We start from the raw sequence: 13,301 nt of genomic DNA on the forward strand, positions 1-13,301 counted from the left end.
CTGATACCAGAAACAGATGGCAAAGAGGAGAAATACTCTTTTTGTCATCTGTTTGTGAACTCAGCTGGGACAACACTTTGTGGAATGAATGGCAATACTTCTCTATGCTTGACCCCAATCCCAGTCTCAACATCCAGAGAAAACTGTCTGAGATGGCCCGGGTTGGTTGCACAGTGCTGCACTTGAGCTGATAAGCCTCAGTGGAGATGGCACCGTTTTGCATGAATTCAGTCCTTTTGTAGCAATTTCTGTACATATGGAGCAATGTGCATTCCAGATAAACCATCCACACTGACTTGTGCATGGCCATACGTCAGAGGGCCTGGATATGCTCATTCACATGTACAGTAGGCGAGACTTAGAATTATTTATTTTTAGGTTTTTCTAAATTTTTATCAGATCTCATTTAGGTTTTCAGATACTGTCGTGGATTATACTTATTCCACTTATAAAGTCTGTTATGCTTGAGGACAGCACCTAGGAAGTGGAAAGTTGTCTGTTGAATTTTTCAGATACTGTACTCTGTAATGCTCTGGGGGATAGAACCTTCTGCATGGAAGTGAGGGATTAACCCTGTGCTGGAAAATGATCTTAGAAAATTGCTTCTGGGCAAAGAATTCTCTAAAGCTTGGTGTCATACACGGTGGCAAAACAAAAGATTAATGATTTTACATTCACAACTTGAATACAAAAACTTTTTCTGTAAGCCTTAAGAAAACTTTGGAATTTTTTCAACTTAAAATATTGCCCAGTGTGTGATTAGCCTCATGTGCAATGAGAGTGTGTTCTCGCTTTATGACACTCAACCTGGAGGTCACCTTGTCCTTCAGGCCCTTTTCAGCAACCTCCCTTTTAGCCAGTCACTTCTCAAACATGTGCAGATGCTTGGGATTTGCTGTGCTAAATGCAGCACCTTAAAACTTCAAGGGCTTTCCGTAGGTGTGGACCACAGATTTCTCAGGGTAATTTTACACTGAGGCTCTCATAATGTTCAGGTAAACTGTTTCCTTAAATTAAAATAATTCACAGGATGCGTTTGGTTTGATCATCCAGGTAACTGATGAAAATGTTTGATAAAATGTAGTGTGTTGATAAAAATACTAATGTACTCTGCTGATAGTCCATCTGTGCTAATATTATTTTACTTGATGTATGTATTACATTTGATAATATCATTATTATTGGTTTGCCTTTGAGAATTTCAAATAATATTTGCAGGCATCTTATTACTAGTTTGTGGGTTATAGGGGGGTGGTTAGGGACTTTCTTGTTGGTTTGCATTTTGTTATTTGTTTTGATTAACTTATTGTTATCTAGACAAGGATTTATTATTGCCAAATTGCCAAAGATATTTTATTACCTTCTCTTTCAGCTGGAAAGTGATGCCTTCTGTGATCATAAGCTCTTTCTTCGCTCCTTGAATTGATCAATCTCTTCAAGTGACTCTATGATCTTTAGGATTCAGACACCCTTGGAAAGAACATCAGCTTCTGTGCTCCTCAGTGTTACTCTGTCTGTCTATACTTGAATTATGTCTTTTAACTGGTACCTCAGACCAGATGGCCAACAATTCCTCTCAAAGAGGAATCAAGCCAGTCTGAAAAAGTCAGACTGGATTGTTTTTCTTCCATCACTATTACCTGTGATGTAAGGTTTTGACACTTAGAGAAGATCTTCTTGATGGCTGATGCTCACTTTTAACTTGGTGCATTTCTCAATTACACTGCTAAGCTATTTATCCATTTCCTAGAGTAGTATTGTCTCTGCTGCCCTGAAAAGTACTTAAATTAAGGTTTGAACAATGTATGCACATAAAGGGAATTGCAAACTTATTTCTAAAAAATCTCTTTTCGATATACAACATTTCAATGTATGGCTTTATTTGTCCTGTTACCTATTCCTAAAAATAAAACTTTGGATTAATGTTTTGTTCAAAGGGTTTGTATTTGAGTTGCATGTTATGTAAATGATTATTAAGTACTTGGGAATTTTTAGATGGGAATTGCTGTTTGCTAGATTTACTTTTAGATAATTATCATATTGCCTTTGCTGTAAGTTCCCAATATCATGTGCTCTGATGCAGTTGTCTGATTGTTCTATGCAATTTTCTTAAGATTTGGCTTAGACTAACACTTCGCCTAAACACTGAATAGATTTTTGTAGCCTCTACTGTATCACAGTTATGTATACATTATTCATATATAATATGAAAGCAGTGCAATTTCCTCAGAGTGATAACTTTTATGCTGTTCTTTTCCATGCAGCAAGATTCACATTTAGTTTAGGGAAACTGCTGTTCCCTAGACCATAAGCAATTTCCCCCAATTTGTTCAGTGATTATCCATAAATTTTGTATAAGATGAGGAAGGGAGTACTTTTTCCACAGTATGATTCTTAGATGTAGTGAAATATGAAGTATTTTTCTGTGTAATTACTGAGTTAGCCCCTTGGTTTCAGAAAAACTTTTTTTAAGTTTTTTTTTTATTTGATTTTCTACTCCTTTATGTTTTCAATTTTGAGCTAATTACTTATTTCAGGTCTTCAGAGGTTTGGAGGAGCAAACATTCTTTTACTATTTTGCTTGGGAAATTTTCCCCTTGTGACAGCTTTATTATGTTCTTTGGATGGTAGAGCATTTACTTGCTTAATGCAAATTCCCTTTCTTTTACCTGTTTACTGTGCAGCAAACAATTTCTTTGATAATAAATTCAAATTTGCAATTAAGACCTCTGGAGACAAGACTGTATAAAAGCACAAGAGAAAGAATACAGTCCAAACTATACTATTTTTAAGACTGTCATGCATGTGCAGTGTTACTGAACAAACACAGTTAAATATTCTACTTTTGTTTGAAGAAACTCTCTTGTTTCACAAAGATAATCTTTTGCTTATTATCATGAATAATATTCTTCACCAAATAAAAATTTGAGCCATAAGAAATTACAAAGGATTAATACTGATTCTTGTTCTATATTTTCCTTAAGGAGGAACCTTTGTTTTGATATACAGTGTGGAGTGATATTAGTAGTCAGAAAGAGACTTGAGGCGCCCCTACTGGAGTTAATCTTTGAAAAGATAATTCCTGAAAAATTAATTTGGCTGCCTTCTATTTGCACTACAGAGAAACCCAATGTAATTTCAATAAATCTTGTAGAATATGGCTGTGACTTTTATAGAATATTTACCATCTGAAGGACCTTACTTCTTTATTAAGAGTACAACAGGATTGCTTGATTAAAATCCAGATGTATGATTTCATGTTTAATTGAAAAATAATTCTTGTGAAGATACTTCTAAAATTTTTAGATCCTTTAACTTGTATACCTGTGAGAACTTAAGAGAAGAAAAAACAAAACAAAATCCCTACATGTTGTACCTGGATGAGATTCTGTGCTTTAGACTTTTGGAATACAAAAGGAAGTAGGACTGTGGATCAAACAATAGCTCACTAACAATTCATTGCTCAGCATTGTAATTTCAAGGTCCTTCAAGGAGATGTAGTCCACTTTAGGAGTATATGAGAAGAGAATGGTAAATAGTGTCAAAATAAAACTATTCAATACAATTTTGGACTGTGCTTGGATACACATGCTTTCTAATTACACATTTTAAAAAAGAGATGTTAAATGTTTTGGGTCTTATCTAGGCTTTTTCTTCCTATTCACATTTTTATGGATTGGGAGGGGCAACATAATATGCATTAGTGATAAAATTGCAGAGCTGTTTAAAATTATGATGTACTTTGGGAAGAGGAGCTACCTTTAACTAAGAACCTGATTTACATTTTTGTGTCACATATGCAATCTTCCACTCATTTGCTTCAGTTGACAAATCATTAAAGGAATATAGTCTTACAGCACTGGTGTTAGAGCTGAGAACCAATTGCACAGTTAACAGAAATTATGACTATTTATTCCAGTGAGTCCTAATCCATAAGTTTATGTGGGAGGATGTTGGTGGCTGGTTATTGTTAATTAGCTTAGCTTGTTTAATTGACTGGAACTTCTGTGAGACTCCTGCCTCACCTATAGAACTATATGTACAGAAAAGGGCAACTCATGTTGACATCAGGGACTTAATTTTCACACTTTGAGGACGAAAGACCGCTTTAAACAGAAGGGATCTCTTTAAAAGTGAGGTGAAAGTGTCTTTGCCAATAGGCTGGCCTACCTGGTGAAGAGAGTTTTAAATTGGGAATGAAAGAGAGAGAGATGATGATGCCCAGCTCAGTAAGAAAGTAGTGAACAGAGCTGGCTACCAAAGGGTGAAAGGGTGGACAAGAGAAACCTCTTAATCCAAAAAAACTACTCTGAAAAGTGGGCTGTCCCAAGTGTTACACTCAAAGGAAATATTTCCGTATTTTTCTTAGGAAATTGGAAGGAATGGAGGCCATCTGATGTGCCTGTACACGAATGCACACCCTTCACATGAGCAAGCTACTGAGATGCATCAGGTTCTGCCTGTGGAAGTGTGACCAGGATTAGCCAGCAGAACAGTCAGTGAAAGCTGTCTGCTACCAGCTGCCGGATCAGGAAGGAGTAGATGAGGCCTTCTTCAGACAACTGGAGGAGGGCTCACATTCACAGTCCAGGTCCTCATGGGGACCTTCAACCACCCTGAGAACTGCTGGAGCAGTCCCAGAGCACAAGCAGTTCCCAGAACAAAAGCAATTCAAGTCTTCACCATCACATGCTGGGGACCAACTGGCCAAGAGCAGCTTTGCAGAAAAGGATCTGGGGGTTCTGGAGACCAAGAGGTTGATCATGAGCCAGCAATGGCAGTGTGCCTTTTGTCAAGAGGGGTCTATCAGCATCCTGGAGTCCACAAGAAAGGGAGTAGCCAGCTGGGTAAGGTAGATTCTTCCACTTTAACCACATCTGGAGCAGCCCCAGTGCTGCTCTCCTTGTCACAGGAGAGATGTGGACATGGTGGACCAAGTCCAGAGAAGACCCACGGAAATCATTAAGGGCTAGGACCATCTGTTCTGTAAGGAGAGGATGAGAGGGTTGAAACTGCACAGTGTGGAGGAGAATAAGCTCAGGGAGCCTTATCAGTGTGTATAAATACATCACAGGATGAAAACAGAGTATGGGTTCAAACACTCAGTGAATGGACAGGAGGCAACAGGCACAAAGTAAAGCACAAAAAAAAATTGTTTAAATGGAGGTAAATACCTCCATTTCACTTTTTGCACTCTAACAATGGTCAAGCACTGGAGCAAGTTGCCCAGAAAGGTTGTGGAGACATTGAAAACCTGACTGGGCACACTCCCAGGCTAACTGCTCTAGATGACTATTCTTGAGCAGAGGGACTAGATAATTTCCAGAGGTAACATCCATCATCCACTGTTTGGTGACATTATGAAGCTAATTCTTTGCAGAAAATGGAATAATATGTCTTGGCATAGTTTATTTTGCAAACTCATAATCTGAAATAAAATTGTTAAAAATTATGCTTGATTTCCCAGGGAAAAAAAAACCCAAAAAACAACAAACCTACTCAGAATGAAAAGATTAAATTAATATAAAATCTTTATTGAAAAGTTGTGAAACCATAAACTGAAATATGTAAATACATAAATAAAAATATAGTTACAGTTATAGAGTAAATATTAGCAGGCTTTAGAATATTTTCATCAAAGCATCATGTGAGTTGCCATGAATTAATTAAGGCCATGTCTCAAGATATAAATAAGGCAGGGATCTAACTTTGTTTCACAACTAAAACATTTCCCATTCCTAGGAGACTGTGTGCAGAGATTAAGCACTTGCATAATTTATAAGAGGAGAGGTAGTTCCATTGGTTTATATAGGTTACTTAATTAAAGTCACATCTAGGCACTTTTATAAACTAAAACTTGTTCAAAATCACAAATACATCATTTGAACTTTATGCTTTGCTTGATAAAATTATTATTTTTTCCTCCTATCACAAAATTTCTTGCTGACAACTCTTTAAAAATTCAATTCTATACTTTTTAATAAATCATTCAAAGTATCTTTTCTTAAAATATACATACCAATTTAAATACAATAAATCTGATTTCAAGAAGGTAAGCTCTTATAAAAATCCAGTTGATTATTTCCCTTACCTCCTTTAGCTCTCTACTGTGTGGAGATTACAGCTTTGTAGAGCTCAAAATTACATTAAAGAGTGTCATTCATTGTGTATAAAAGCAAATCACAGACTAATGGTGCAAACTTACACAGTTTTAATATGCTTCATTGACAACAATTTCTTTTTCCCTATAAGCTAATTTAAATTTCTACAAGGATCATGTATAGGCTTACATCCTTTTCCAATCAAATCTAGCATTTAATTAAGGCTAGCAGTGAATTTGAACTTAAGTAGTAGATTGTAATCTATTAATAACACCCCAAAGAGAATAACTTAAAGAGATAAAGTTTAGAAAAATAAGAATAAAACACAGATAGTCCAAGATATATTTGGTTTAATAAATAAAAACTAAACAAGAAAACAAACCATGAAAAATATTGTGGGTGATATTTAGGTCCTTTTTGCATTAAGGCAGTTGACTGCAAAAGTATGTATATCTATAAATATAAACATATTTATAAAATGAAATGTTTATATGTGTGTGTATTTACTTTAAATCAGTCAAAACAATTTTGTCTGAAAAAAGAAGAATGGGAAAGAAGTTTCCCTTTTATATTTTTCTTGCACTGCAGTAATATTTATGCAGTATTTTGTTCCTGAAAACTACCCATGACCAGTTTTTAAACTAAATCACTGGCCTGTACTAAACTTTTTTTTTCTCAAGCAAGCCATGTTCTATTTGTGTCCTTCAATGTAAAATTTGCCATTCTGAATGCATATATGTAGCTAATTAGTCACTGCCATGTGTGAAACTTTGTCATATCTGTGTTTCACTGTTCTTTGGTTCAAATCTTTAAAAATGTATATTAATTAGTAAAGTTTGTTTTGTTTACTGCTGGCTTTCCTTGGAGTCAGCAGTTGTGAAACCCTGCTTTGCTCTTTACAGTGAACCTTGCCAAAAATGTTAGTCTGCAATAGTGCCAGGGCTTTCACAGCTGATGGACTGAAAATATGTTTTCCTGCTAAAACAGCAATAATCACAAATGCTGAATTCTGAGGCTTTAAAACTGATACTACAACTTCATTGCAAGGATCAAAGCAGCCTGGCTTTGTAAATTTGATTAAGTTGCATTTGACAGGAAATGATTGTAAATAAAATATGTTTTGATGAAAACATATGAGTGGAATACTTACTTTAAGTCACCTATCTCTTTTCTTCAAATCCTTTGTGCAGGTGGCCATTGGGATGGAAGGAAGGAGATGGGTTTCCCAAGGATTTAAGCCCAATGCCCAGCAAAGATTCTTTGGGAACAACAGCTTGCCCAACAGGAATGCTATGAGGATAGTTTGCTTTGCACCAGCTAAGTGTTGAACCAACAAACACTGAACCCCATGTGCTTCTAGCATCCTAACTGAGATAGATGAGATTCCTAGAAACCTTATGTCTAGCAGTAGGTATTACCATATGGCTCAGAGTGAAGTGCAAGAATTCAGTAATGCAGTGATGGAATAATCTGCTCACATGAGAAGCTTTCTCTGAGCATTTTCAAGAGAGTGTTCTTGGTATGAGTTCCTATGAGTTCTGCTAAATAATTTATTTTAGTGGCATCATCTTGGAAAGGCTTCACAAATTACATGAAGTGAAAAATAAGGAAAAAAATTCTTAACAGAAGGATATTACATCTGCAAATGATTGCACCTAGAAAAAGAAAAAGGGGGCTTCCTGAAGGGAAAATACTGCTTTTATATGTACCAGAGGAAATGAAGAAAGATGCTCTGTAAAAGCAATAAACAATAAAGAGGTATTCTTTTGTCTGTTGTAAGTGTGAAAGAGGAAAAAATCAAAGACAAGAACAGCAGTGACCATGTCATTATTCTGTGTGTAGCTATTAAAACATTTATATAACCTATGATTAGTTATGAGCTTATTTTTAAAGAAAGAAATGTATTTTGATGTGGACCCTCTGAATAAATTTGAAGAATTTGTTTATTCTAATAAGTATTTATACAGAAAGACTGCAAAACACCGTAAGAAGACAAGTAGTTGATGATTTAACTCATTGCTCTCTCAAGTGACTCTTATTTCACTTGTTTCTTCTGATATAGTTCTCTGATTTTTATCAGACTTGTTATCATAAAAATTCTGGAAAGTGTAAATAAAAATGTTTTCGAGTAATTAAATTTATACACAGAATTTTAAAATAAACTCTTAGAAGGATCCTTTTTAATTCAAATGTGCTCCAGCTCCTCAATTAGGAAATTAGTATAACCAAAAGGACAATAGAAAAAAATAATGTATTTTTCTGTCTTTCATCTGGAGAATTTGGAAATGCTTTCTTAGCTATTGCACCCTTAGCTATTGTTGCATATTTTATGATTTTTAGCTATACAGCCCAAATTCATATTAATATGAAAGTAATAGGATTAATTTGTTACAGTTATAAGCTACCTCAGAAAATGTACAACAATGGGGAAAATTAAGCAGGAGAAATTAATTCTGTCACTGTTATTCTCTTCATGAGCAAAAGCCCAGAAAGGATCACAATGTAGAACTGTACCCTTCAGGAGAAAGAGGTACTCCAGCAAATTACTCAGGTTGCTGTCAAATGTCACATAAACCTTAATTAGTCTGACATAATCTAACCATTTAAATTAGACACCTGAGGTAGGAGATTATTTAGGTGTAGGAGTACTCCTACGCTTCCCCTGTAGTCAATGAAGAAAGAAAGGCATCACTGAAACATGACTCAGGTTTCAGATAAGATGACTCACTGTGAGGTCATGTATTTCACTTTTTGTTAACTATTTAAGAAGCACCAGTGTTGTAAATTTGCTGTCTGAAAGCAGATGAGAGAAATCCCTCACTTGAATATCTAGTCAGCCAATGAAAAGAGCTGAGCCTTTCCATGGGATGATTCCTTCTGCTCTGGGATGGATTTCTAAGACACACTCTAGAAATGCTCAGCTCTCTGAGCATCTCTCTTTGCAATGGAGGCCAAGATTATTAGTTCAGTAACAGTAATAGATAATTAGTTCAGTAATAGAGGATTAGTTCAGGCTCTAGTAATACTATATGTTTACATATATGTTAAATAGCTAAAGTTAGGTGAGACTAATCTTTTCCTTAAACTAGTTCCTGAGAGAGCTGAAGCTAAGGGGAAATGAACCTCACATACAGTGCAAGTGTAAGAGTGCAATTACTTTGTTGGAAGAGGTTTGCCTTGGTTTAAGAGACCCATCCACAGTGACTGCTGATTTTCTGAGGGTCACACATATTCTTGCATTTTTCCAAATATTCGAATATGTCCATAATACCAGAAAAGTGCAAGCCTAAAATCTAGGCTATTCAAAGTGTTCAGGCCTCTATAAATGTAGCTACTTGTAAGAGACATCCTTAATCACCTCTCTGCTGCTTTTAAGTTTTAATGACCTTTCAAAATGTGGTTACATGTGGCCAATTAATGCCCTTATATTTTTAACTCTACTAATTTCTTTATAGCTTTTGAATCAAAATTGAGCTGTAGCTGAGTTATACTGACAGAAATAAATAAGACAGTTGAGAAACAAAACCTTTCCTTTATGAAATTATGAAATATCTTTCACTTGTTTCCGCAGCGAAGGCAATCTTCTTTCCCCTTCTCAGGCAAACAACATAGATATCCTCCTAATACAGCACTGTGACAGGTGTAGGGCTTCAATGTTGTCAGTTATAATCCTTTATATGTCACACCTTCAATCACGCAGTGGGCCATGCATTTTAAACAGAAGTCTGTTTTCTAGTCTGTGGCAACAGAGTGCCAGGACATACACTGTACAACCATATGGGTGTCTCTTTGCAGGACATATGTTGTACATCCTTAGGCACTAAAGCAATTAACAAGCAACTGTAAAGTAAATGTGATCTCCTCTGAAAAGCTCCAGAGCAGCTTTCAGTTTTTACAATTATATTGCTAATTTATGCCACAAAGAGATTCAGAATGTCAGAGGCAAGCAAAGAGATCATAAATGAAAGCAACACTAGGAGGTAAATACAGATTTATTTTCAGCAACAATTTTAGTATTTTTCATGTTAGTAAAGTATTATGAAACTGAAAATGTTAAAAAAAGTAGTAACATTCAAAGGACAACTCAACATAAGTATATAAAGGCAGACTCAATGAAAAAGACCGTTTCATATTTTTATGACAAAGCACAATCCAATCATTATGATCAACAGCATATCTTTCTTGTTGGCCAGTGTTTATACAGAACATCATGGGAGAAAACTATTTTTTTTTGGCATTTTTCTACTGCTGCGGTGAAATCTACTGTTGAACCTTCTGACGGTCACAGCTCAGCAGAGGCACGGCTGCCACTGCTCTGTGTGCCCAGCTCTGGTCAGTCGTGGCTGTTTGCAGCTGACTTCAAGCTCACAGATGCAAATGGATCTTCCTGGTACCTGACCCTGGACCAGTCCCTCCAGGAGGCTTGGACATCCCAATATCTCCAGAGCTCTCAAACCTTCTCACCTCTCCAGTGTCCAGCCCTTGGAACTTCCTGTGACTAAAAGTGCTGCTGAATAATTATGCACTATAAAATTTAGCTGCTTTGATTGATTTCCAATCTGACAACTTTAGTTGAATATGCTATTTTCCTTAGCTAGAAAAGAAGCTCACAGTATGCCTATTTGCCTATTTTCCCCCACTATTCATTATTTTTCTCCTATTTTATTGCAAAATTTCTATGCATTCTTTTCTATGCAGGCAATCTTTTCACCATACTGCATGTACATTTTTTCATACTCTCTTTCACACTGTTAGCTTTCTCTTAATGTTTTCTAGCATGTAGTTGGGAAGCTTGTGATCAAATATTCTTATCATATAAGCCAACATAGCATCTCACATGCAACTGAACAGAAAAGAACATTAAAAATTAGAAACATATCATTTCACCTTTGGGAAAAGCGTGGTATAGGTATCAGATCACTTGAAAGATGAAAAGTAAGATTCAGTGACTGATATAACTGCTCAGTGATAAGGTAGATGTTATCCACTGATTTGTTGTGCCCATTGCAGGGACAGAAAATGCCCCTGTTTGGGCCATGAGAAGCCTTTCATACCCAAGAGGTGCAGAGTACAAAAGGTTAATGACAGGAAAGGTGAGTGAAATAGCTTATCTTTTATGTGCTTGAAGCTAAAAAACCAAAGAGAAGACTTGCTAGACTCACTAGCTTTGCTTGTTCTGAGGCTGGATTTTTTCTGGAAAAAAATTTTGTCTTTAAGACTTCTAATTTGTCCTCCTCAGCCACAGTATACAGACAAAGTGTTGAAAGTCACTCCTAATGTCAGCTACATTGGCAGAAGAACAACACAGATTAGGAACAGTTTATAACTTTCAATTAAAATAACCATCCTTCCACAGACCCTTTTGTACTTTGAGAAAAACCTCCTTTGTTGTGCTCTGAGGCTTTGCTCCCTGTGACATCCCTGGTAACACAGGACCCTGACAAGTTTCCCTGTTTTATTGTCTGTGAGTGTGTAATCACAGCATCTGAAGGTCCCTGTCAGCAGGTTCACACCTCTGGGTGCCCAAACACAATGACCAGAAGAATGGTACTTGGAAAAATAACCTACTAATGACTGCATTAAGAGAGACCTCAGTTTATAAGCTTTGCTTTCTAAAATATTTATTTTTCTAGATTTTTCAGATCTAGCTTAGAAATAACTTTGATTTTAACTACATATATTTAATATCTAACTGCACAACAAAAATGCTTAGCTTTCTCACTATTTTGAGGCATCTTATGCTATTTAAAGAAAATACTTCTGTGTATGAGGAAAAACTATTTACTCCAAAATTAAAAACATGTTTCCACATGGGTGTTCCAGGGTTCTTCTGGACTGCCAGTTTTAGAAATATTTTGGCAGAAAATAATGCTGTAGCCTCTGTGAGGTTTTTAAATTATTAAAATACTTTCGCATTTTTCCATGTTTTAGTATTTCTTTTTACAAGTAATTTTTTATTTAATTTTCATTTACTTTATGGCTTTAATGGAGCTTCTTACAAAGTTTCCATTTAAAATAAAGATTTGGAGTGTGAAAAACTTACTACTACAGAACTGCTTTATAGATTTCTCTGCTAGTCTGAAATGTCTGAAATGCACATGACTTTCAACAGCTAGAAATTAGGCTAAGTACTTGGAAGAAATCCTCTTTTTAGCACTGGCCTCAATAAGGCTAAGAATTGACTGTCTGCCTCCTTCTATGTTACCACCCTGTAACATAATAATACTCCTGTTAAACCAAGAAGATAAGAACTACACTGAAGTTTGGGAAATAGAAGTATGTTGCACAATATTTATTCAATCTTGTGTAATCTTTATCAAATGAGGAATAAAAATTAACCTAAGCACTTGCTTAGATGTCCTGCTAACTTCAGTTGGTTTGAAATGGGCAGTAAGTTGTATAACTGGAACAGGCAAAAGAGAACCAATGGACAAGAGCAGTCTTTTCTGTGTATTTCCTAAAGCCTTGTAACATTTGGCTCAGCTTTTTCTTCTTTATTGTTAGTCAGTTCTTGAGCTGAGCAAGGAGTTCCTATGATTTTTCTTCTGGAAAATCTATTAAAGAAATATTTTTCCATCTCATCTTCCAGCTACATCTTTGGTCTCTTTTCCTTATTTTCTTCCAGTATTTAGTTCTTATTTTTTTCTGCCCCTCTAATATCACTCCTTACTTATCAGTCCTGACAGCTGAGGATTTAATGTCATTGTTTTTGAAGCTACAGGGAAAATGCATAATTTATATTTATAAGCAAACGATTTCTTTTACACCATATCCTCTTTCACCTGAAGTCTAATTACTTACTTCTGTTCAGCAGTTTCATGCCCCTTTTCCTCCTTAGCAGCATCAACAGTGGTCTGCTAGGACAGTTTGTAAAAGCAAAACATGCATGGATGAGAAGAGAATGAGGTATGTTGATTTTCTATAGGAATGAGATTTAGATGGATTCCATGATTAGCAGATGAAGAACATGTTGGTTGTTTGTTTGGTTTGGGTTTTTCTTTGTTTTGCTTTGTTGATTTTTTTACTTTGTTTTTTCAGGTTTTGTTTTGGTTTGTTTTTTTGGAAGGATGAGGGGCAGTAAGATTGGATCTCTTTTGAAAAACTTTGTCATCCATGATTTGAAGAGTCCTCTTGAATTTCAGTCTTGAAGTTGTTCTTATCAGAGCCATGCCAAGGATATATATCCTCTCTCTGAATCTG

This window comes from Zonotrichia leucophrys, chromosome 4, assembly GCF_028769735.1.
Source record: "Zonotrichia leucophrys gambelii isolate GWCS_2022_RI chromosome 4, RI_Zleu_2.0, whole genome shotgun sequence".
NCBI lineage: Eukaryota > Metazoa > Chordata > Aves > Passeriformes > Passerellidae > Zonotrichia > Zonotrichia leucophrys.